This window comes from Schistocerca gregaria, chromosome 5, assembly GCF_023897955.1.
Source record: "Schistocerca gregaria isolate iqSchGreg1 chromosome 5, iqSchGreg1.2, whole genome shotgun sequence".
NCBI lineage: Eukaryota > Metazoa > Arthropoda > Insecta > Orthoptera > Acrididae > Schistocerca > Schistocerca gregaria.
The window spans coordinates 343,867,779-343,890,455 of NC_064924.1; the positions used below are offsets into that span (position 1 = coordinate 343,867,779).

At 44.1% G+C, this 22,677-nt stretch overlaps 1 protein-coding gene across 4 annotated transcripts in view; it reads right to left on the minus strand.

Annotated features, from left to right (window-relative positions):
- The window catches only part of LOC126272914 (uncharacterized), a 194,526-nt gene extending 172,423 nt beyond the window's left edge, over positions 1-22,103 (minus strand). Inside the window, exon 1 of one of the 4 annotated variants that reach the window (XM_049976196.1) lies at positions 21,924-22,103. The gene's annotated coding sequence lies outside the window, so the exon portion shown is untranslated. Of the gene's footprint in view, positions 1-21,919 lie in introns of all 4 variants that reach the window. The other 3 variants (XM_049976197.1, XM_049976194.1, XM_049976193.1) reach the window with 3 other exon arrangements.
- Positions 22,104-22,677: the final 574 nt, after the last annotated feature.

The following is a 22,677-nucleotide window of genomic DNA, read 5'->3' on the forward strand; positions in this document are numbered from 1 at the left end:
CGAAGTTTGCAGTAAATCCGCGTTCCAAACGTCGTGGCCTCCCCTTGTCAGATGTCTGTTGCAATTCAAACTTCAGTGACGATAGATACGACTAAACGGTGTTATATACGAATGTATCGACTCTCAGTGGCATATACAGATAAAATTCTCGAGCCGTGTCAAGTGGTTTAAAAATCCAAGCGCTTTCGGACGAGTACTCCACGGCCTTTATCAAGTGGTGACTGTCGTGCGCTTACTGCGTGCTGTCCTAAGCGGCGCTACCGCCTCTGACGTCACTGGTGTCCAGTCCAGTGCCATATAAAGCTGCTCCTATTATTGAGCCATCTAGGGAGAACGTCAATAATATCGCACAATATTACTGTATTATTGACGTTCTCTCTAGGTCACTAAGTAACATTGGTTCAAATGGCTCTGAGCACTATGCGACTTAACTTCTGAGGTCATCAGTCGCCTAGAACTTAGACGTAAGTAAACCAAACTAACCTAAGGACATCACACACATCCCCACCCGAGGCAGGATTCGAACCTACGATCGTAGCGGTCGCTCGGTTCCAGACTGTAGCGCCTAGAACCGCACGGCCACTCCGACCGGCCACTCAGTAACGTTGGCAATTATATGTTAAACAATACTGTGGTTCGGAGTGTTGGACGATAAAGACGCTGCTGCTGTGAAATGATCACTCAAGGAAACTTGGAGAAAACTGAGGCTGAAGGGGAAAAAAAGGCGTATCATAATTTCTTGATACAGCACTGGGAATGGTTCTCACCATGTATTTGAGTCCCCATACGTAGCCATTTGGCACTGCCCTCCACATCCCTCCGATAAATTTCTGTGGACATTCATATCCCCATAATCAAAAAATAAAATACAATGAGACAGTTACACCACGTAAGCGCTTACCTCTTACGCCATAATATGTTGCTATTGGAAATTCATTGGAAGACTTGACATCTAGAAGTGCAGTTTCACCTGAGACTACTCATTGCCGTTTTTTTTTTTTTTTTTTGACGAGCTTACGGAGCATCGGAGCAGACTTTTGATTGGATTCAAGACTTTATTGCAGATAGAACTCAACACGTCGCTCTTAACGGAACAAAACCGACAGATGTAAAGGTAATACCCGGAGTACCACAGGGAAGGGTGATAGGACCGTTGCTGTCTACAACATATACAAACGATCTAGTAGAAAGCGTCGGATTCTCTTTAAGGATATTCGCAGATGATGTAGTTGTCTACACCAAAGTAGCAACGCCAGGAGATAGTAATAATTTGCGGAACGACCTGCAGAGAATTGATGAATGGCGCAGGCTCTGGCAGTTGACCCTGAACGTAAATAAATGTAACATATTGCGCATACATAGGAAAAGAAATCCTATACTGTACAGCCACACTATTGATGACAAACAGCTGGAGATAGCGTTTGTCGTAAAATCTCTAGGCGTAACTACCCAGAGCGACCTTAAGTGGAACGACCACAAAAAACAGATAGTGGGAAAAGCAGATACCAGACTCAGATTCATCGGAAGAATTTTAAGGAAATGAAACTCATCCACGAAAGATGTGGCTTATAAGGCACTTGTTCGAAGGCACTTGTTCGCCCGATTCTTGAGTACTGTTCATCTATCTGGGATTCCTATCAGGTAGGACTAATAGAGGAGATAGAGAAGATCCAACGAAGAGCGGCGCGTTTCGTCACGGGATCGTTTAGCTGACGAGAGCGCGTTACGGAGATGCTGAACAGTCACCACTGGCAGACGTTAGGATATGACCAAAACGAGAAAATTCGAGAAAGTAGAGCTAATACTAAGGTTTACTGACAATCATTCTTGCCACATGCCATTCGCGAAAGGAAAAGAGAGACGGAATCAGAATAGCCTCTGCATAAGCGTTAGGTGGCTTGGTGAATATTATGTAACCGTAGACGTAGATGTTCTCTACTGCAGATTTCTCAGGATAGCGTAGGTGAAATGAAATGAAATGTCGTGTGGCTAGGGTCTCCCGCTCGCCTGGTGCAGGTCTTTCGATTTGACGCCACTTCGGCAACCTGCTCGTCGATGGGGATGAAATGATGATGATTAGGACAACACAACACCCAGTCCCTGAGCGGAGAAAATCTTCGATCCAGCCGGGAATCGAACCCGGGCCCTTAGGATTGACAGTCTGTCACGCTGACCACTCAGCTACCGGCGGCGGACATAGCGTAGGTGGAATAATCTCTCATCTTCTGTACGACGCTGTTCAATAATGCGCACAGTTTCTCCCATATAAAACTAGAGGCAAATCCTCCCTACGGAAAGCCCATTAACTCGACTCGACTCGCGCTGTTTATGGAGTACTTTGAGGACATCATCCTGCCCACAGCTCCTGCAAAGCCCAGTCGATTTTGTCGTTTTGTTGATGCCACATTTATTGTCTGGCCTCATGGACGTCATCAACATTATGCACAACCGCATCAAGTTCACGATGGACGTACAGATAGACGTTGCCTTCAGCACAACGAAAAACCAGTCAAGGTTGCAAATTTCATTTTTTTGTTCATTCGATGACTTGTTTCTGGCCGGGACCCATTTTCAAATCATCCTAACATAGCAACAAATGGTATTTCGGAAAAGGCAAAAGCCATGTAAAAATGTGCAAACTAACAGTAACTGGCAGTTATCTGTATGCGCTGTAATTGTTCGTTTGCACATATTTACATGGTTTTTGCCTTTTCGGACATACCATTTGTTACTATGTTAGAATGATTTGAAAATGGGTCCCGGCCCGAGACTAGTCATCAAGTGAGCTGATAAAGTGAAATTCGGAACTTTGACTGGTTTTTCGTTGTACTGATTAACAGAAGTTGCTGATCCACAGCTGTTCCAGCATACTGGAAGTTCACGGACGGTGCCTTGCTATTCATTGGCGTCCTTGCCCGCCCAAGATCAAATGGGTGTCTCAGCCACATCGTTTACCGAAAATCCACCCACACGGACAGGTATCTGCACGTTACCAGCTACCACCACCCAGAACAGAAGCGTTCTGTCATGAAAACCTTGCTGCACTCAGCGGAAGCCGTTTCAGACGCTACAAAACCTGCCGAAAGAACTGAGCCACCCGCGGGAAGTTTCAAAGTAAATGGCAAGAGCAAACTATAAATTTCGCAAGCTATCTCACCAAAGACTTGTAAGCACAAGGCCCCAGAGGAGGAGACGAAGAAGCTTGCTGTTTTGCTGCTCTGTAGCTCAGTAACAGGCCTCCTGAGGAGGCATAAAATGGTTCTATCTTCAGGCCCACAGGAAAATTCGACAGCACATAAGGCCAGTGAAAGACGATATAGGCCTCAGACGCCAGAGTATACAGAATACTGTGTAAATGTGAACAGTTTTATGTTGGACGACTGTGCTTGCTACTGAACAGGGTCGTACAGGAGATTAAAGGTGTTTCTGCCTACGATATCCTGAGAAATCAGCAGTAACACAGCAACCTCTGGGAAACGGACACTGAATTGCATTCGACGAAATATCTATTACGAAATGAACAAATGCTTTCTGGAATACCATCACACGAGGAGCAATTTATATCAAAATATCTGGAAACATCCTCAATAAAGAGGTCGGTCTGCAGTCTGCGGTAGCGCCGCTACGTAAGGACGGCAGCAGCGACAACACATTTGCCACATGACAATGGCCGAGGGGTACTCGGTCGAAATCTCGTCGATTTTGAACAGATTGATGCGGCTGGAAGCGAGAGAGAAATGTATTAAATGAAGTTTTTTTGCCACAGACTATGAAAACGACAAAGAGGATTTTTCAGGATTACAGAAGTAAAAATGGCCTCTGATGCAGGCCAGGAGTAGCGGTACTACTCCTCTCACTTACACCGTCTCCTTTTTCCTTTCTTTCTCACTGTCGCTGTTTCATACCTCAGCAGCTCAAAAATCCTGGGGGTCCTATTCAATTTTTCCCACGTCACCAAGAGTTAAGCACTGTCAGGTGTGGCTGGCACTTGGATGGGTGACCATCCGGGCCACCATGCGCTGTTGCCATTTTTCGGGGTGCACTCAGCCTCGTGATTCCAATTGAGGAGCTACTCGACCGAACAGTAGCGGCTCCGGTCAAAGAAAACCACCATAACGACAGGGAGAGCGGTGAGCTAACCACATGCCCCTCCTATCCGCACCCTCATCTGAGGATGACACGGCGGTCGGATGGCCCCGATGGGCCACTTGTGGCCTGAAGACCAAGAGTTTAAAATTTTGGTCCAAAATGCGCCCTCTCATATACCTACGTGTTACATTTCGCCGGTCTGCGAGGGTCCAAGCTCGCCACGTCTATACATGATCTCCACTTATCTGTACTTTTCATTTCCACCGCCTCCTCTCTCTTTTGCTCCCACTGCTTCTATCTCCATCCATCTCTCTTTTACTGCCGACCATCAATACCTCCTCTCTCTTTGACTCCCACTGCTATTTTCTTCATCCATTTCTCTTTCTTTTTCACTGCCAGTTTCCCTCTCCCATTTGTCTTCTTTCTCCTTCTTCCTCACTGACACTGTCTCCTCTCTCTTCCACCATCACTGTCTCTCCGCAATCCCCTTTAGCACTAAAAAGCGCGAGTAAGTTCGCATGACAAAAATTTTTGGCGACCAAGACGGAATGAGCATTGAGATAACTGGTTGCCCACTTTTCTGTCGGAGTCTTTTAAAGAGGAATACAGTCGCCTGTTTTGTGTTCCGGCAGAAGCATTCTTCTGCTGGTTCCCTTCTTTTCCCTGCTACATCATGGAGTGCTAATTACATAAAACCAATTCTTTTCGACACATATACTTTGGTACATATAAAGAACAAATTACTACGCATAACATAAGAAGAACACAAAAGCGTTTTGCTTCACATTTTTTCTGGATACTTTGCCCATCGATCATAATTCGTCGGAAACGCCTCGCTTATGATTTTTATCTTAAAAAAGTAAATATATTATTATAAGTATTTTATTGAATTTGGAGCTTTTCCAGTTTTCCATAATTTTTGGCAGTCATTTTAAGGTCATTTAAGTTCCTTTTTAGTCCATCTTTCTGCACCCGCAGAGGGCATATTTGTATATGCGTGAAGTGCTTATTATTCAGAGATGCTGAATAAAAACATAATTTGTGACGATCCTAGAACCCTTGCACGTGTTCACTACGCCAAGTGAAACAACATTTACGCCGCAGAGCGGATGTTACGTGCATATTTTACGTGCACAAATACGATAACTTCGAATCTCTGGATCTATGTAACAGACTACGATATCGAAAAAGTTTTAAGTTCCCCCGAGAACATCACCTTAACAAGATATGGTAAGAATTTCGACGATTTGCAGCGAAAAAAATTACAGAAGTGGACCCCCCCACAATTGGAACTTTTTTTACCCGAAAATCATGGTTTTTCCGAGTTTTCTCGGGAAATTCCCACGAACAAAGGGTGGTTTTATAAGCCGCCTAAGATTCACCTTAGACAACTACTAATGCAAAAAAAACAACCGATATGCTCAATTTGCCTGGGTTGGAAGGCGAAAGTATTGTTTAAATTTTGATCCTGCACAGTACGAGGGAGATCCCAAAGAAACCAGACTTATTTTTTAAAAACTATATATTTTCAAACTGTTACATTACAACTAATACTCTCGTCCCACCGCTGCTTCCACTGTTCGAAAAATTTTTCGTAGACATCTTTAGAAATGGCTGATAGCTTCTCCCTCCCCTATCTTGACTTCTTCAATGTTGTCAAGTCGGTGTCCATTCATGCCCCTTTTCATGCGTGCAAACAAAAAGTCGCAGGGAGGCAGGTCAGGCGAGTAAGGTACGTGGAGCAGCGGAACCATGCTGTTTTTAGCCAAAAACTGTCTAAGAGAGATGGCTGTGTGTGCAGGTGCGTTGTGGTAGAAGAACCAGTCTCCTGTCCGCCACAATTCGGGTCTTTTTTGATGAACACCGAGCACCAAGATAACCCATTAATCTCTGATAGTTGATCTATTGTCTGTCAACGGTCTGTGAGGACAAACTCTCGAATTTTTTCAATATTTTCGTCGATTCTGACAGTTAGACGTCCAGAACGAGGTTTGTCAACAACCGGCATGTCACCAGTTTAAATCGAGCAAACTACTCGTATCCTTTACTTTATCCCATGGCGTCACCTTGATAAACTGTTTTCAACATTAAAACAGATTCAGCAAAATTTTTACAGAGTAGACAACAAAATTCGCAGTTCCACGTTGTTCACTTAATTTGCTATCATCAAAAACGAAACAAGAACAGACAAGAAACAGATAAACAGAACAAGCAAGGTCGACAACACAGCCGGCACTGAAGTGGTAATGTGTTGCGCCATAAACATCTAGCGGTAGAAGTGCGCACTACACAAGCTCCACTCACGCCATTTTTTTTATTTTTTGTGTACCCCCTCGTAGGACAGCTACAATGTGCCTGTTCTTCCTATAAGTACACAAATGGTCGCTAGACTAAGGGCTATCCAAAACATTTGACCATTATCTTTGTGATCTATGACCCCCTGAAAATCTGCATTTTCGCACGCGGCGTTTTCGAACATAATGGTAACGTGCTCTATTGTGCACGGATCGATTACGAAAATTTTATCTGTTTTGCATCTCTGCTCTTCGAACAAAAGTGCATTAAACAACATAAGTGTGTGTAGTTGCGACTTTTGTGGTTTGCAGTATGTAAAATTCAATCAGGTACATATCATACAACTGCCACAACAGTATGACTTTCACATTGGCTTACTCGATTTCGATCTGTTTTATGCTTTCTTTTGTACGTGTCTCTCCGCACTACAGAACGCGCAACCGACGTCATGGTCCTTAATAATGTTTCAGGTATGTTCCCTTTAGCACCAGGCTAATTGGGACGGTGTAGTAACACCCACCCAAGCAAAAATCGAAAGAACAATACAGGACTAAACGAACATAGTTATAATCAATGTTAAATGAAATCTGAATCAACATCGATTATTTACCAACATTGGCCATTCCTAATTCTAGGTATCACCTTGTCCACCTTCTTAGCACACCACAGTACTGGAGGGTTTGAACTGTTGTTCGTAATAAATGCCTGGAGCACAAACTGGTCGTGTGGAGACAGTTGCATACCGTCTGGGGTGACACGGCCCTCCCAAATTGCCTCTCCATACAGGCAGCACGCAGTTTTGCAATTTTTGCTCGGAGTAACTACGAGCCATAATTTGTAGTTTGCCGTCATAAACTCATGTCGTTGACCGCGGGCTACCACTAACAGGCAGATCTGAAATGTTGCGTGGCACACGTCAGCGGCTGAATGTTCACTTGACGTCACTGTGGTGCACACCTCGGCTGACTACCCTTCGTGCCGTATAGTGAACACAGGCATATAGACTAAGCTGGAAGTGATCTTTCGAGCTACATTTAATTTATTTAATTATTTAATCTGATCTGAATGGAGCCCCAGACCTTCTCTTATATCGGACCGGGAATTCACAAATATAGTACCTTTTTACATCATAGTTACCTACGAAATAACAATCTGAATGTGACAAATAGTATAAAATTGATCTGAGTTTTTATAGTGACAGTGTAGTAAATAATGCTAACGAAGTTAATAGTGGCAGCACTTGCACTACTGCTGATGCCAAAACCACCAATAGTGATAATTATAATAATGACAATAATGACAGTGGCAGAGATAAAAGGACTTTGTACGTTTACAAAATATATGCTTCCTGATACAGCTAGTTCTGGAAAAAGGAAATTATAGGAGACTGCACCCGTAATAATAATGGGAAATGAGGAAGATTGTGGTGAAAAGAGGATGTACAAAGGTCATGAGTGCATATAAGGGCAATAGTAATCATTATTGTTGCTGTAGTGGATGTGTCGTTAACTGTCTACTGAAGCTGGAGATATTATTCACTTCTCTGTTATAATGGGGAGGTTATTCCAGAGTCGGGTTCCTGCTACTGAGAAGGACCTCGAGAAAGTGGCTGAACAATGGAGCGGGACAGTGTTTTTGTCATGTGGTTCAGACAAGACCGTTAAGCTCGAGGAGAGAGAGATGATGGACAGTGAACGATGAAAAGAGAGTAAAGAAGACAGAGAGTACCGAAATCTCTGCGTTTGTCTGCACGCAGGACAGCTGTGGATATGATGAAAGAGTTGAACATCACAGATATAACGAAAACAGGCATTTATAGCTAGTTCCAAGCGCCATGAGCTTTCCTGAGAAAGACCTTGCAGGGCAACGTCTCTAATCATCGCTGTTGTTCATAATAGACGCTCGGACGACAAACTGATCGTGGAGACAGTTGCATACTGTCTGCGGCATGTCCCTCTCAAGTGTCTCCATAGAGGCAGGATGCAGTTGTCACTTTTGCTCGGGGTAACTACGAAGAAGCATAACTTGTAGATAGTAAGTGTACGGGTACATTTATTTGGTATATCATAATTGTTGGTATTATTATATTGGTATATAACGCCAATAGTAAAATGTAAGTATAAGTGTTTGCGCAAGTTTATTTTTCAGGTCAAAAGAGAAGAGCTTTTTATATTTTTATAGGGCACATTACAGTTACGTGCTCAGTCCAATTTAAATATTCACCCACTATTACTCCTGAACTCTTTGCTGAGGTAAATACGCTGATATTTGTCCCAGTTAATGGTCAGAGATGGCAGGGATTCCTGATATTTTGGGCTAATAAGCCTAGAATGACCAACCACTACCGTTTGCGATTTTGGGTGGGTTGAGCTTTAACCTTACGTTATCTGGCTGAAATGTGAACACAAGCTGCATTACCCACGTCTTAAAACAGTATGACCAAGAGAATTACACATAGAATGAATCTTCAGTTTTGCCTCCATTACAGAGGTGGCTGTTTGTAGCGTTTTTTTTGTGGTTAAAAAGAGTATTTTGACGCAGGTTGCGATCAAAAATAAATAAACTCTGCAACTTTTGAGGAGGGTGCAAAGTCTTTTGAGCAGTTTAGCTTTAGCACGATACCTCTGGAGTAACGAAAGCCTCGTTATACGATTACATGAAATATTGAAAATCAAAAATTTTGCTGTCTCTGGAAGCCATTAGACATGCACACTGCACCAGAATACGAACCAGGTTAGCCGTTTAGTAATACAGACGGAACAACCTACGGTACTTACACATCAGATTTAGGTGCATAGCATAGAACACAAATTTGAGCCTGAATACGCATTTAATAAACATGTGACGACGCACTTCCTAAAAAAGGACTCCCTATAAAAAAAAGGTTCAGAGGCAATCCATTTTTTAACAGCCGGCACTTGAGGTCAGTTCTTAACAACCTTATATTGCGGTTAATTGCTGGTTTAGCCGGCAGGCTTAGAACAGTGCAAACATTTTTGTTGAGCGCGAGTATAGACTTCCCAGTCCCTGCCAGAATTATTCAATAGATCTCGACTTTTCGCTATGCCTAAACGACTCGCGTCGTTGAATGCAACTAAATTTCATTTCCGACAACACTATTCGTAAACTGTCTCTTCCACCAGTTTTTCCTCCTTCACTATTCTTTATTTGGTACAATTTCCTTTGTTTCTAGACAAAGGGCTGTTAAAGACATGAACAAACTCCATGTCAGTTGTGTATTCACAAGTATAAAATTTCTCTTTTCTATCATCATCGAACTCTCTTACTCATCGGAACATTCCCCCGCATCCGGCCGATGTGGCCGAGCGGTTCTAGGCGATTCAGTCCGGAACTAAGCGGCTGCTACGGTCGCAGGTTCGAATCCTGCCTCGGGCATAGATGTGTATGATGTCCTTTGGTTAGTTAGGTTTACATAGTTCTAAGTCTAGGGGACTGATGACCTCAGATGTTGTCGCGAGAAGTTTCTTCAGATTCGATCAATAGTAGCAATGTACAAGCAATCTTGGGTTCCGCCGAAAGGCACAAATGGTTCAAGTTTTGCGCATCACTAAAATTACGTGCATAAATATTTTGCGCAGTAGAAGGAACGAATGCAGAGTTGTGTGTGAACACAAGCGGGTCCTACTTTGAAAGTGACCACCACTAATAAAACATACTTGAACAACGCAAAATTCGCTGCATCAGCCTCGATAATTTTGTCCCGTAAACAAGATTTTGCGGCGGAGCACAAGAATACGCCTACACAACACAAATTTTTACCTTTGCAGGCTTCTTTTACATAACGTTAAAGTATTTCCATAAGACATAATTATGGAACAAACTGACGGAAAATGTCGCAACACCACAGAATAATTAACGTAGAGTAATGAAATTACGGGAATACATTTTTCTAGGAAACCTATTTAAGTGATTAACATTGCGAGATCAGAGGTTAATGTAAGCGCGAGGTACGCCATTGCAAATGTGAAATGCTGGTACAGTAATAACTGGTGTAACCATCAGAATGTTGCATGCAAGCACGCAAACGGTGCATGCAATGTGTTGTACAGATGCCAGATGTCAGTTTGTGAGATGGAGTTCCATGCCTGCTGCACTTGGTGGAACGGCTAATGCTGTCTGTATATGACACTGGAGGTGATGATATCCCATATGTGCTCGACTGCAGACAGATCTAGTGGTCGAGCAGCCCAAGGCAACATGTCGATACACTGTAGACGTAGAGCACGTTGGGTTACAACAACGGTATGTGAGCGGTCGTTATCATCTTGGAAAACACCCCCTAGAATGTTATTCATGAATGGCAGCACACCAGGTCGAATCACCAGATTTACGTACAAATTTGCGATCATGGTGCTTGGGATAATCACGAGAGTGTTCCTGCTGTCACACGAAATTGCATCCTGGAACACAACTTCTGGTGTAGGTCCAGTGTGTCTAGCAACTAACATTCAAACGCGTTTTCTGAATGATATAACGCTGCATAATCTCTCCTTACATACAAAATGCAAATATGTAGGTTTGCACTAAAACAATAATTTGCATATCCAAGCACATAGTAAATTCCATGCCAGCCTGATATCTGTGGCATGCTGCCTCCATGGTGTTGGAATATTAATGGCCAGAGTTATATAGGATGCAATAGGTATAACTACATATATCTTTATATGTGGTACCTTAATATATACACACACACATCAATGATTTATAAATTATAGAGCGCAGTAATCAGTTGTCTTTTTTTTTCAGGTTTCATTTGACAAATCCAGATTTCGGCTAGTGCCTAGCCATTATCAATGCACTATTTTCTAGTCTCGATGCATGTCAGTTCCCTGTTGTTCGGGCGTCAGTCACAGTTCTTTGAGCAGTATTCAAAGAACTGTGACTGTCGCCCGAACAGGGAACTGAATGCGTCACATGTTCAATGTAGGGGATATGCTCCACTGCAGTATACACAGCCCTGGGATAACTTCAAAACCGATTATCTCCATAAATTTATGAAAAACATTAAGAACAGCCTGTTTTTCGGCACTTCTTAACCGCGTTCCGCGTGTGTTTCACTACGGAAATGAAAGCAGCCTCAGCCATTTTCAAACTGCGCATTAACAGCGCTACAATCAGAGCACAACGCTGCAGAGGCTGAGTGTACATGATTTTTTAAATAAAAAATACGTAGCTAAAGCGTGATTAAGAAAAACATTGATGGCTGTTAATACATTTGTGTATCTTAAATCTGATTTAACGTAACTTAGTAATAAGATATCCAATACATAAGTAGGACCTGCTTCCAAGAGTGTAACAACACCAGTGTACGTGCGCTACGGCTTCTCACAAATCATCGCGTGTGTTTGTTTACATCAGGTTTATTCTTATGACGAATGGATTATAGACTGCTCTCTGTCCCTTGTGAACATGCAATGTTTTGGATTGCTGGAAAGTTGAACAATGACAAGCTAAGCTGCAATGAGTTACTGACGCTGCATCTAATCACACAAGGTGAACGGGCACATTGAAGCCATTTATCATTGAAGAGACTTGGTGTTATCTTCTGTTGCCTGTTGGAAGGCCGTCACTGTGCGTTAATTCAAGAACACTCAACAGTGTTAGTTGCTTTTAAGTTTCATTTTGATTGTTGTATACTTTGCTTGCCGCATTTATTTAAACTGAGATTCTGTCACATATAAAAGAGCGGATAACGATTTGAAATGACTGGTGTAACTTAACTTGTTATTCAAATGTATGAGAGTATTATGTCCTGTTGTTTTTAGGAAGTGGGCATCAGGATCTTTCTTTAATTTGGTTCTTGTCTTGATCGTATTTAATAAATTATGAAAGAGTTGCACAATTTCCTAAATAATGATATTTGGTATTGTTCCAATTATTGTACGTTTTGGGGGTCGTCGTAAATGTGCTGAGGAATGCTATTTGTATTGATTTAAATGACTGTACAGTTTGGGGTCGCTGTATGCAGTATCTACATAAAGTCCAGTAACACTCAATTATTTCAAATATGATTCAAATGGCTCTGCGCACTATGGTACTTTAACATCTGAGGTCACCGGTCCCCTAGAACTTAGAACTACCTAAACGTAACTAACCTAAGGACATCACACACATCCATGCCCCAGGCAGGATTCGAGCCTACGACCGTAGCGGTCGCGCGGTTCCAGACTGAAGCGCCTAGAACCGCTCGGCCACAAAGGTCGGCCTCAATTATTTGTTACACAAGAACCCAACGTTGTATAGATATTACACATGTCATTTTGAAGAGAAACCTTGAAAGTTTTTTTCGTGTACACCGGCACAGCGTAATTTGGAAATTTGCCGATAGTCAACGCTAGTCGCAAACTGGCGAGTTCAGGTTCGGAGCGAGCTTATTGTGTGTTGGAGTTCGACAAAAACCAGTGTGCTACAGCTGTTCAACGGACCTTTAGAACCAAGTACGGTAAGAAGCCGCTATCAAGGAAGGCCATTTACCACTGGCACAACAAATTCGTTCCGACAGGTTGCCTGTGCCCGGCAAAGAGAAGCAGACGTCCCAGTGTGAGTGAAGTGAATGTGGAGCGCGTACGAGAGACATTCACAAGGAGTCCAGAGAAATAGGTGCGTCATGCATCCCGTAAACTCGAAATGGCTCCCAAGACAGTCTGGAAAGTCTTGCGACAGAAGCTGTCTATGACACCATTCAAATTGGAGCTAGTGCAGAACCTCAATGACGGCGACAAAGACAAGCGTTTTGAGTTTTGTTCGCAGTTGCAACAACTGAATGAGGATGTGGATGGCATTGTTGATCGCTTAATTTTTAGCGACGAAGCCACTTTTCACACTAATGGGAAAGTGAACAAAAATAACTGTCGAATCTGAGGTACAAAACATCCACACGAATGCACCGAATTGGAGCGTGATTCCCCGAAGATAAATGTTTCTTTTTGTGCCTTGTCACTGTACGGGCCATTCTTCTTCGCCGAGAATGTCACTTGATACTCCTACTTGGTCATGTTGCAGCAATGGCTGATGCCTCAAGTGCAGACGGACTGACCGTTCATCTTTCGGCAGGATGGGTCTGCGCCCTATTTTCATCGTGAAGTTCGTGGGTCTCTGAAAACTGAGCTGCCGCATCGATGGATCGGCCGTGCGACAGAAGGGGACAGCTGTTTCATGAAGTGGCCTCCCCTTTTTTCTGTGGGGACACATTAAAGATCTGGTGTATGTACCGCCTCTACCACGTGATTAGCAGAGCTCCGGGAGAGAACACGGGAAGCGACTGCCACAGTCGACGATGCCATGCTGGGACGGGTGTGGCAAGAAATCGACAACCGTATTTACGTCTGCTGGGTCACTCATGGTTCACATATCATGTTTGTAGAAAACCTTTCAGAGTTTCTCTTCAAAATGCAGTATGTATGACATGTGTACAATGCTTAGTTCTTGTGCAATAAAAAATTGAAAGTGTTCCCGTACTTTATGTATACCCTGATACTTATTGTAAAATTGTAATTCGATGGCTCAACTTTCGATTGCGCATCATTTTAATGCTTTGGTTCTTGTGTTTAACAAAAGCTGGTTATTTGCCGAATGTTGTTACGCACAGTTCTCAAACCCAATATCACCACTCTGTCTATGTCACAAAGCCTCTTCGTTTGCAGCCATATTTGCGGTCCATCAGTAGCCTACTCTTTGATCCAACTAGAAAGTCCCACGAAATAGTGACTCTGATCGTAGAACAAACGGCGTATAGTACTAAGAGAGTCAGCACCAGATATATTACGAAACACAGCTTGTGCTGATGATGTTACTTAGTGATCTTCGACAATTTTTAGCACATCGCTCACGGTTTGATCAGACGGCTCTTAAGTCTTCGCCCACTAAGTTCTCTGTCAGGAGCTGGATATGTCCTTACAGGACAAAATTACACTTGCGCACTGAACCTTGCAAGCCAACGGCCCATGCTGCATACACCTGCTCACGTTGCTTAATATATTGATTAAGTTTGAGCCTCGTTGCAACTACGTGGGTTTGGTAACTGTATTCGCTAGCAAAGCACAAACAGCGGAGAAGCTTAAACTAGTCGGGTCCAAGAGTTGGTATAGTTTGCATCACTTCGTACAATTTATTACTAGAAGACAATAAGAGTGCACTCTGACATTCAGAGTCAGTTATTTGACTTGTCTTGCAGTGCAGAACAAAACGACACAAACAGACCTCCCAGCTCTCGATTGTCGAAGAAAGCAAATGATGGAGGGGGAGCGGTATCATCAGTTTCTGCTGCTGTTTAACTTCCCATAGCTATTCTTGCTGACGCTGCTGCCACAAGTTTAGAAACACAGGATCCGTGCCTGACATTGAATAGCTACATGGTGAAAAAGTCCTCGTCGCGCCCCCCCCCCCTTTTTTTTATCGTAGGAAAAACACGACCCCTCGCACTGGGTGTTACGCAGGGGCCTGTGAAAGGAAACAGGCAGTTCCTGTGTTCGATGATGGCGGACTTTACCAAGTGAATGGTTACCCCGAAGCGAAGTCCAGAGCATAATAAAAGTCGTCGTATGCAAGCGCTAACAGTCGAGAGAGCGGTTCGAATAGGAAAAACGTAAACAGAGGCAAGGGCAGTCACTCTACTATTAACGGCGCGTATCGAAGGCTTCCTGGAACAGCGAGAACTGCCGGACAAGTGCGGGGCCATGGTATTTACAGGCACTCTCGCGTCAATGTACGGCCACACGTGGCATGCGCGGAGCTCTGCGAGATGATGTTTGATTCTTGGGGCGCTCAGCTGCGCGGTCATCAGCGCCCGCCATCTGCGGTCATTGTTATGTAGTCAAGAGTATCCCTGACTTTTCCTCTGTATCGATACGCGGGCTGAGCGGAGAATGCGAATAACTGTCGGATATTAAAAGGTAATGCATTGTTATGTTTTTAATTACTATTGTTTTCAGTATCAGTGTAAACGTGCGACTCAAAATAACAGCCCATCACGCTTAAGACTCGGTGCTTGCGGGACATTATCTATGTTACCTCTAAGAAGTACACAAATAAAGAGAAGTACAAATTTCAGTACATGGTCATGTTTTTCTTGACAGATCTTTGTCTTCCCTACAAGAAGCAGTGCATAGCTCAAAACTAACAAAGTTGGACATGATCCACTATTTTACTCAAACGTTTAATGTCACGCTGACAGCTAGTACACTGTCCAGTCAAATGTGACCACCCGTCAAAAGCCTGCATAGCCACCTTTCGCAGCGCAAGATGTGTAGGAAGAGAGTCAACGAAATTCTGGAAGGAACCGCCAGGGATGTGGAGCCATGTTGACTCCAAAACCAGGGCGTGCTGCGCTAGGTTTATCGTTTGAGGATCCATGGTACTCACAGCCCCAACGAGGTGATACCACATATTACCGACTGGGTTTAAATCCGGGGACATTTGTGACCAGGCGGGTACGGTAAACTCATCCTGATGCTGTTCGATCCAGGCACGTGGACTGCGTGCTGTTTAATACGTTGCATTGTCCTGCTGGTGGATTCCATCGTGCCGAGGAGAAAAACTGCATGTAGGGGTGGACATGGTCATCAACGCTAGATGCATACTTGTGTTGATCCATTGTGCCTTCCGGAATGATGAGATCCCCTGAGAATGCCACGGAAACGTTCCACAAACCATGAAGCTCCCTCCTGGTTGCAGGGTGTTTACTTTCAGACGTTTCACACCCTACACGCCAACAGCCATCTGTTGGATGGAGCATAAAACGTGATTCATCTGGAAAGGCCAGTGGTCGCCACGCAGTGGACGTCCAATATCAGTATTGGCTTGCAAGTTTCAACCCTCGTCGCCAATGGACAGCAGTCAGCATGAACCAGAGGCTTGCTGCGGTGGCCCCTACACACCAATGTTCACTGAACGGTGGTTGAAGAGACGTCCTTGGTAGCCCCTTTGTTCACCTGGGCAGTCACTTGCAGAACAGTCGCGAGTCCATTTTCCCGTACACATCTCAGCACCCATCATTCACGCTGTCATCTGTGGCCTCTGGTGTGCTACATCTCCTCTGTGACAGTTTTGGATAGCACCACTTTGTCATGCATAATGTACACTACTGACCATTAAAATTGCTACACCAGGGGGAAATGATGATGATAAGCGGGTATTCATTGGACAAATATATTATACTAGAACTGACATGTGATTACATTTTCACGCAATTTGGGTGCATAGATCCTGAGAAATCAGTACCCAGAACAACCACCTCTGGCTGTAATAACGGCCTTGATACGCCTGGGCATTGAGTCAAACAGAGCTTGTTTGGCGTGTACAGGTACAGCTGCCCATGCAGTTCCAACACGATACCACAGTTCATCAAGAGTAGTGACTGCCGTATTGTGACGAGCCAGTTGCGCGGCCACCACTGACCAGACGTTTTCAAGTGGTGAGAGATCTGGAGAATGTGCTGGCCATGACAGCAGTTGAACATTTTCTGTAAGCAGAAAGGCCCGTACAGGACCTGAACATGCGGTCGTGCATTATCCTGCTGAAATGTAGGGTTTCGCAGGGATCGAATGAAGGGTAGAGCCACCGTCGTAACACATCTAAAATGTAACGTCCATTGTTCAAAGTGCCGTCAACGCGAACAAGAGGGGACCGAGACGTGTAACCAATGGCACCCCATACCATCACGCCTTATGGTACACCAGTATGGCGATGACAAATACACGCTTCCAATGTGCGTTCACCGCGATGTCGCCAAACACTGATGCGACCATCATGATGCTGTAAACAAAAACTGGATTCATCTGAAAACATGACGTTTTGCCATTCGTGCAGCCAGGTTCGTCGTTGAGTACACCATCGCAGACGTTCCTGTCTCTGATGCAGCGTCAAGGGTAACCGCAGCCATGCTCTCCGAGCTGATAGTCCATGCTGCTGCAAACGTCGTCGAACTGTTGGTGCAGATGGTTGTCGTCTTGGAAACGTTCCCATCTGTTGACTCAGGGATCGAGACGCGGCTGCACGATCCGTTACAGCCATACGGATAAGATGCCTGTCATCTCGACTGCTAGTAATACGAGGCCGTTGGGATCCAGCACGGTGTTCCGTATTAACCTCCTGAACCCACCGATTCCATATTCTGCCAACAGTCACTGGATCTCGACCAACGCAAGCAGCAATGTCGCGATACGATAAACCGTAATCGCGATAGGCTACAATCCGACCTTTATCAAAGTCGGAAACGTGATGGTACACATTTCTCCTCCTTATACGAAGCATCACAACAACGTTTCACCAGGCAACGCCGGTCAACTGCTGTTTGAGTATGAGAAATCGGTTGAAACTTCCCTCGTGTCACCACGATATAGGTATCGCCACCGGCGCCAAGCTTGTGTGAATGCCCTGAAAATCTAATCATTTGCATATCACGGCATCTTGCTCCTGTCGGTTAAATTTCGCATCAGTTGCACGTTATCTTCGTGGTGTAGTAATTTTAATGGACAGTAGTGTACTTTAACCATGTCGTCACGCAAACAGTTCATAAACTTAGTCATTTCGGTGATGCTTCCGCCCTTGGCCCAAAAGTCAGTGATCACGCTCTGTTGAATGTCAAACCGCACCGTTTCTGCATTAGGACAACGACTGCACTGTTTCCGTGCTGATTATAGCCGCATGACAGGAATTAATAGTCTTTAAAGCGGAATGGTAGTTGGAGTTAGACGCATCGGACATTCAGTTTCGTAAATCGTTAGGGATTTCAGTATCCCGAGATTCACAGCTTCAAGACTATTCCGAGAATACCAAATTACAGGCATTACCTCTCACCGCGGACAACGCAGTGGCCTAGGGCCTTCATTTAACGACCGAGAGCAGCGGCGTTAACGAAGAATTGTCAATAGCAACAGAGAAGCAACACCGCGTAAAATAATCGCAGAAACCAATGTGGAACGTACGACGAACGTGTCCGTTAGGACAGTGCGGCGAAATTTGGCGTTAATGGGCTATGGCGGCAGACAACCGACGCAAGTACCTTTGGTAACAGCACGACATCGCCTGCAGCGCCTCTCCTGGGCTCGTGACCATCTGGAAAACTGTGGGACAGTCAGATGCGTCCCGATTTCAGTTTACCAGAGCTGATGGTGGGATTCAAGTGTGGCGCGGACCCCACGAAGCCATGACCCCAGGTTGTCAACAATGGACTGTGTAAGCTGGCGGTGGCTCCATCATGGTGCGGGCTGTGTTTACATGGAATAGACTGGTTACGTTCGGCTACTTGGAGATCATTTGCAGCCATTCGTAGACTTCATGCTGCCGAACAACGATGGATTTTTTTATGGTTGACAGTGCACCATGTCACTGGGCCACAGTTCTACTTGACTGGTTTGAAGAACATTTTGGAAATTCGAGAAAATGATTTGCAACCCAGATCGCCCGACATGAATCCCGTGGAATATTTTTGGGACATAATCGAGAGATCATGTCCGTGCACAAAATCTTGCACCGGCAACACTTTCGCAATAGGACAGGTGTAGAGGTAGCAGGGTATCTGCACCGACTTGTTGAGTCCATGCCGCGTCGAGTTGCTGCACAACGCCGAGTAAAATGAGGTCCGGCAAGATGTTAGGAGGTATCTCATGATTTGTCACCTCAGTGTAATCAACCTTAAAGGACCAAGTCTTTCTTCACTACAAAAATGTATAAACGATCGCTAACCAGCGAAATTCTAAAACAAAGTAAGTAGGCGAGTTTGCAAGAAACCGATCAATTCCGCAAACACTTGTTTTAAGCACTAATTATACCGAAACGTTTAAAATACGCAACAAGGATGTGACTGATATTCTCCTCTTTTCGGTAGGCATACACGGAAGATGTAGCCAGATCAATACGGTCGAGGAGCTACTTGAAGTGCCCACGTTAAAACGAAACTGTAATCGTCATGAACAGAGATTATCGCCAGACCAACGACGCATCGCCCGTGATATGTATGTTGCTCTCCTCATCGGTACTGAGAAAATGCTTACATTTTCCTAGTCCAGCCGTAACTGGGCGTTGTATCGCAGAATTCCCTCTGTTGCGGGAAGGCCTCCGTGGAACCGCCTCCTTTGCCAGTTTACCTGCTGTTTCGTTGCCTTTCGTGACTTGTGCCTTGACTGAAAGGAGTTTCCTTATGTTTCTTATGGTATGTCATAGGAGATTTTTTAACTAACGCTTCTCCCCAAAGAAAAAAAGTGACACTCAGGTTAACGGGCAGCTGAATCAGAGAAAAGTGGAATGTTCTCTTCACCCTTGTTGGCTGAATACTGAAACGCATCGAGAACGCTAGTTACGTTCTTCAGTAGTATTAATTGTGTCGGATGAGAGCTTAAATTTCAACTTGCATGTCTGCCTCGTTCTACAAATGAAGCTTTCACCAAGAATTTTTTATTTCATGTAAATCCAGTGCGTCTAAGGTCACCTCCCACGCCAAGGGCACCAGTGAGTGAGCAACTAGTCGGCCTCGACAAAGACATGAAAACAGAAGACGGTGAGACTAACAGGTTGAGCGATGAGACTGGGTAAAACGGCCGATCGCATCGGGACTTGGCAAGAGAATGAAAAAAAGGCAATAAAGTGAAGCGGGATAAAGAATTTTAAATGAAATGAGAAATTATTTGTTGGCACCGAAGCTCAGAGATGGCATCAGAAAGTTTTGCCAGCAGATACAACACGATAACATCATTTCTCCGTGAAACAATGAATCTGTGATACGTTTCGTAGACGATAATGAACAGATTTTTCATTGCAAATCATTCAAACACCTACCTAGTGGGAGACGTTACAGCCCTTGGAAAATACGATGGTCAAGTGAGTACTTCGTCTGCTCTTAAGTCAAGATCGAAGGTATTCCAGTTAGGATTGATAATTATGAACTGCTGTTCCGCATTGGGGGCGTGTAGGCAAGGCAACACCGTCATTTGGGGCGATATTTTTCTTTTCCATCGGTAGCCATTTTGACTCTAGACAATAGGAAGATATAAATTTTCAATATCTGACTCCAAAATCTAACATCTTTGCCCTGTTAATCGCCTATGGAAAAAATCGACGGAGATGCGGCAGTGAACCCTGCGCTTTCGTACTGTCGACATCGTCACAACCGAGCATTATTTTTAGAATCCACTCTCCCAAGGCAGCGAGCACTCGCGCATCCAACAGCTGCCAGTCCTTCGCGTTACAAACCCTGGGCATTTTCGTCGTCGTGGCGGGCACGCCCACCCTTGCGGAAGCGCGTGTTGATCCGCATCTCACTTCCAAGTTGTCACCAGTTCCACACTTATTCAGGCAGGGAAGAGGACGCCACGACTTACTGCAGGTTACTTGCCTGAATTCTGTAACTTGAAGTCACCGAGTCAATTGCTACCCCTCCACCTACAGCAAAAGAGCTACTTCCGCTCGTGTCAACAAAAGAAGACGCGGAATAATGCACATAACGCCCAGTTCTCCAGCGCAGAAGGTGCGAGAATGTTCTTGCTTCCTGAACGGAAACCAGATATTAGCGCACGTATCGACTCTCGTTCGTACGGAATCGGCAGACCTCGCTCCCACCCGTACAGGTATATTGATCCACTCAAAGCCCGCCACGAAAAAAAAAGAAAAAAAAGCGACGAAGGAGAGAAACCACGCAGCCGGTATATTCATTCGGGAGAAACTTTATGTAAAACGAATATTGTGTTTCGTCAATAAACATGCGGCAATGGTGCAATAAGCTGTATTCACTTAATATCCTACCTACGTAATAGGTATGTAAAATGTGCTGTGCCGTTCGTTTACTTTTTCTCGCATTTTTTAAAACCTCTCATACAAAAGGCGCGCAGTAGTCGCCTTTGAGTGCGGATCTCTCTCGAATGAGACATATTATGACTAACATAGCAGGTATCAACTGTTGTCATAGCAACAATTTGCCGAAGGATACTGAATGAGATAACGCGTTTATTTAGATAACAGTGGGGAAGAAATGGCTTTAAACCTACTCACATTCAGTCAGTGACAGCTAAGCGCGTCAACACAGGCTTTTGAAAACAAAAGGAACATAGAAGAACCAAAAAATAATGAAGCTTCGTGCTCGCGTTATGCACACTTGAATTACCTCTCTACCTTCCTTATCTTTTCTCAAAACTAAACGCAAAAATTTAACAAAAACTGAAATGTACCATAATTCGTCTGTCACGGAATAAACAGCGCCAAGTAATGAATTATCGCTGTAAGTACATTGTGACAGATTTCAGGCGACTGGACATCTACAGTGTTTTCTGCAAACTCAACTCACTGTTACCGAAGACGGGGCCTTCAGTTTTCTATGAGCGCCATAATGACCTCAAATGTACTGGAATGACGTCAAAAATGCGACATAGCAGAACCTGTGATCCACTTTCTTCAATCATCACGAACTATAACGCATATGTCAGCCAGCAGGAGATCGGTCACGTCATATGTGAAAAGAAATGTAACCGTTTTTTAATAGTTACCTACTGAAAACTACTGCAATTACGAACATTAACAAACTTACCTACCTTTCTCTACATGCCACCTCCATCCCTCTTGTTTCACATACACTCTGGGAATAAGCCCGCAGACCGAAGGCAGCTGGTTCTAAACATTGCAGTAACCGTGAGGTAGTTACGAAATATACCGCGGGCGCTGTAGCCAGAATCGTCTGTGCTGCCACCTTGTAGTCAGCGAACTTAGCTCGCTGAGTTCCATGAGTTCTCTGTAAGTGTATAAAACTTACCTTAGGCAGCGTAGTGTTATCTACAGATTTATAATATAATTACGAGGCGTTTACATGTGACGGCCTCTGGTGCAATTTTTCCGCTTTGTACTGCCTATAAATATAAAGGTCCCTGTAGTTAATCACACACACATACACACTTACGGAAACAATGGATAATAGCGATCGCCGCTCACTGCAACTGAAAATACGTAGTGAAGGCCGTCCAATACGACAGCACTTGAAAGAAATACGTATAAAAAAGTGGTAGAATTAGGAAACAAAATTAAGATAACATCCATTAATGGAACATGCAACTAACTAACCAATTAACTGTTTTCCGTCCATCTGATGTACTCTCACAGTTTAATGATTAATGTTGTTAATAATTCATTAATTCCTGAGGAACTTCTCTCCATCGGAATTAGTGCCCCCGGATCCACCAAATTGTGTCTGTACAATGTTAAAACATTGCAACAAATGAACTTAAACTAAATTTTAAGAAGTTGAGTTTCCGATTTTCGTTGGATTTTAATAATTAAGCTGTGAATTCCAAT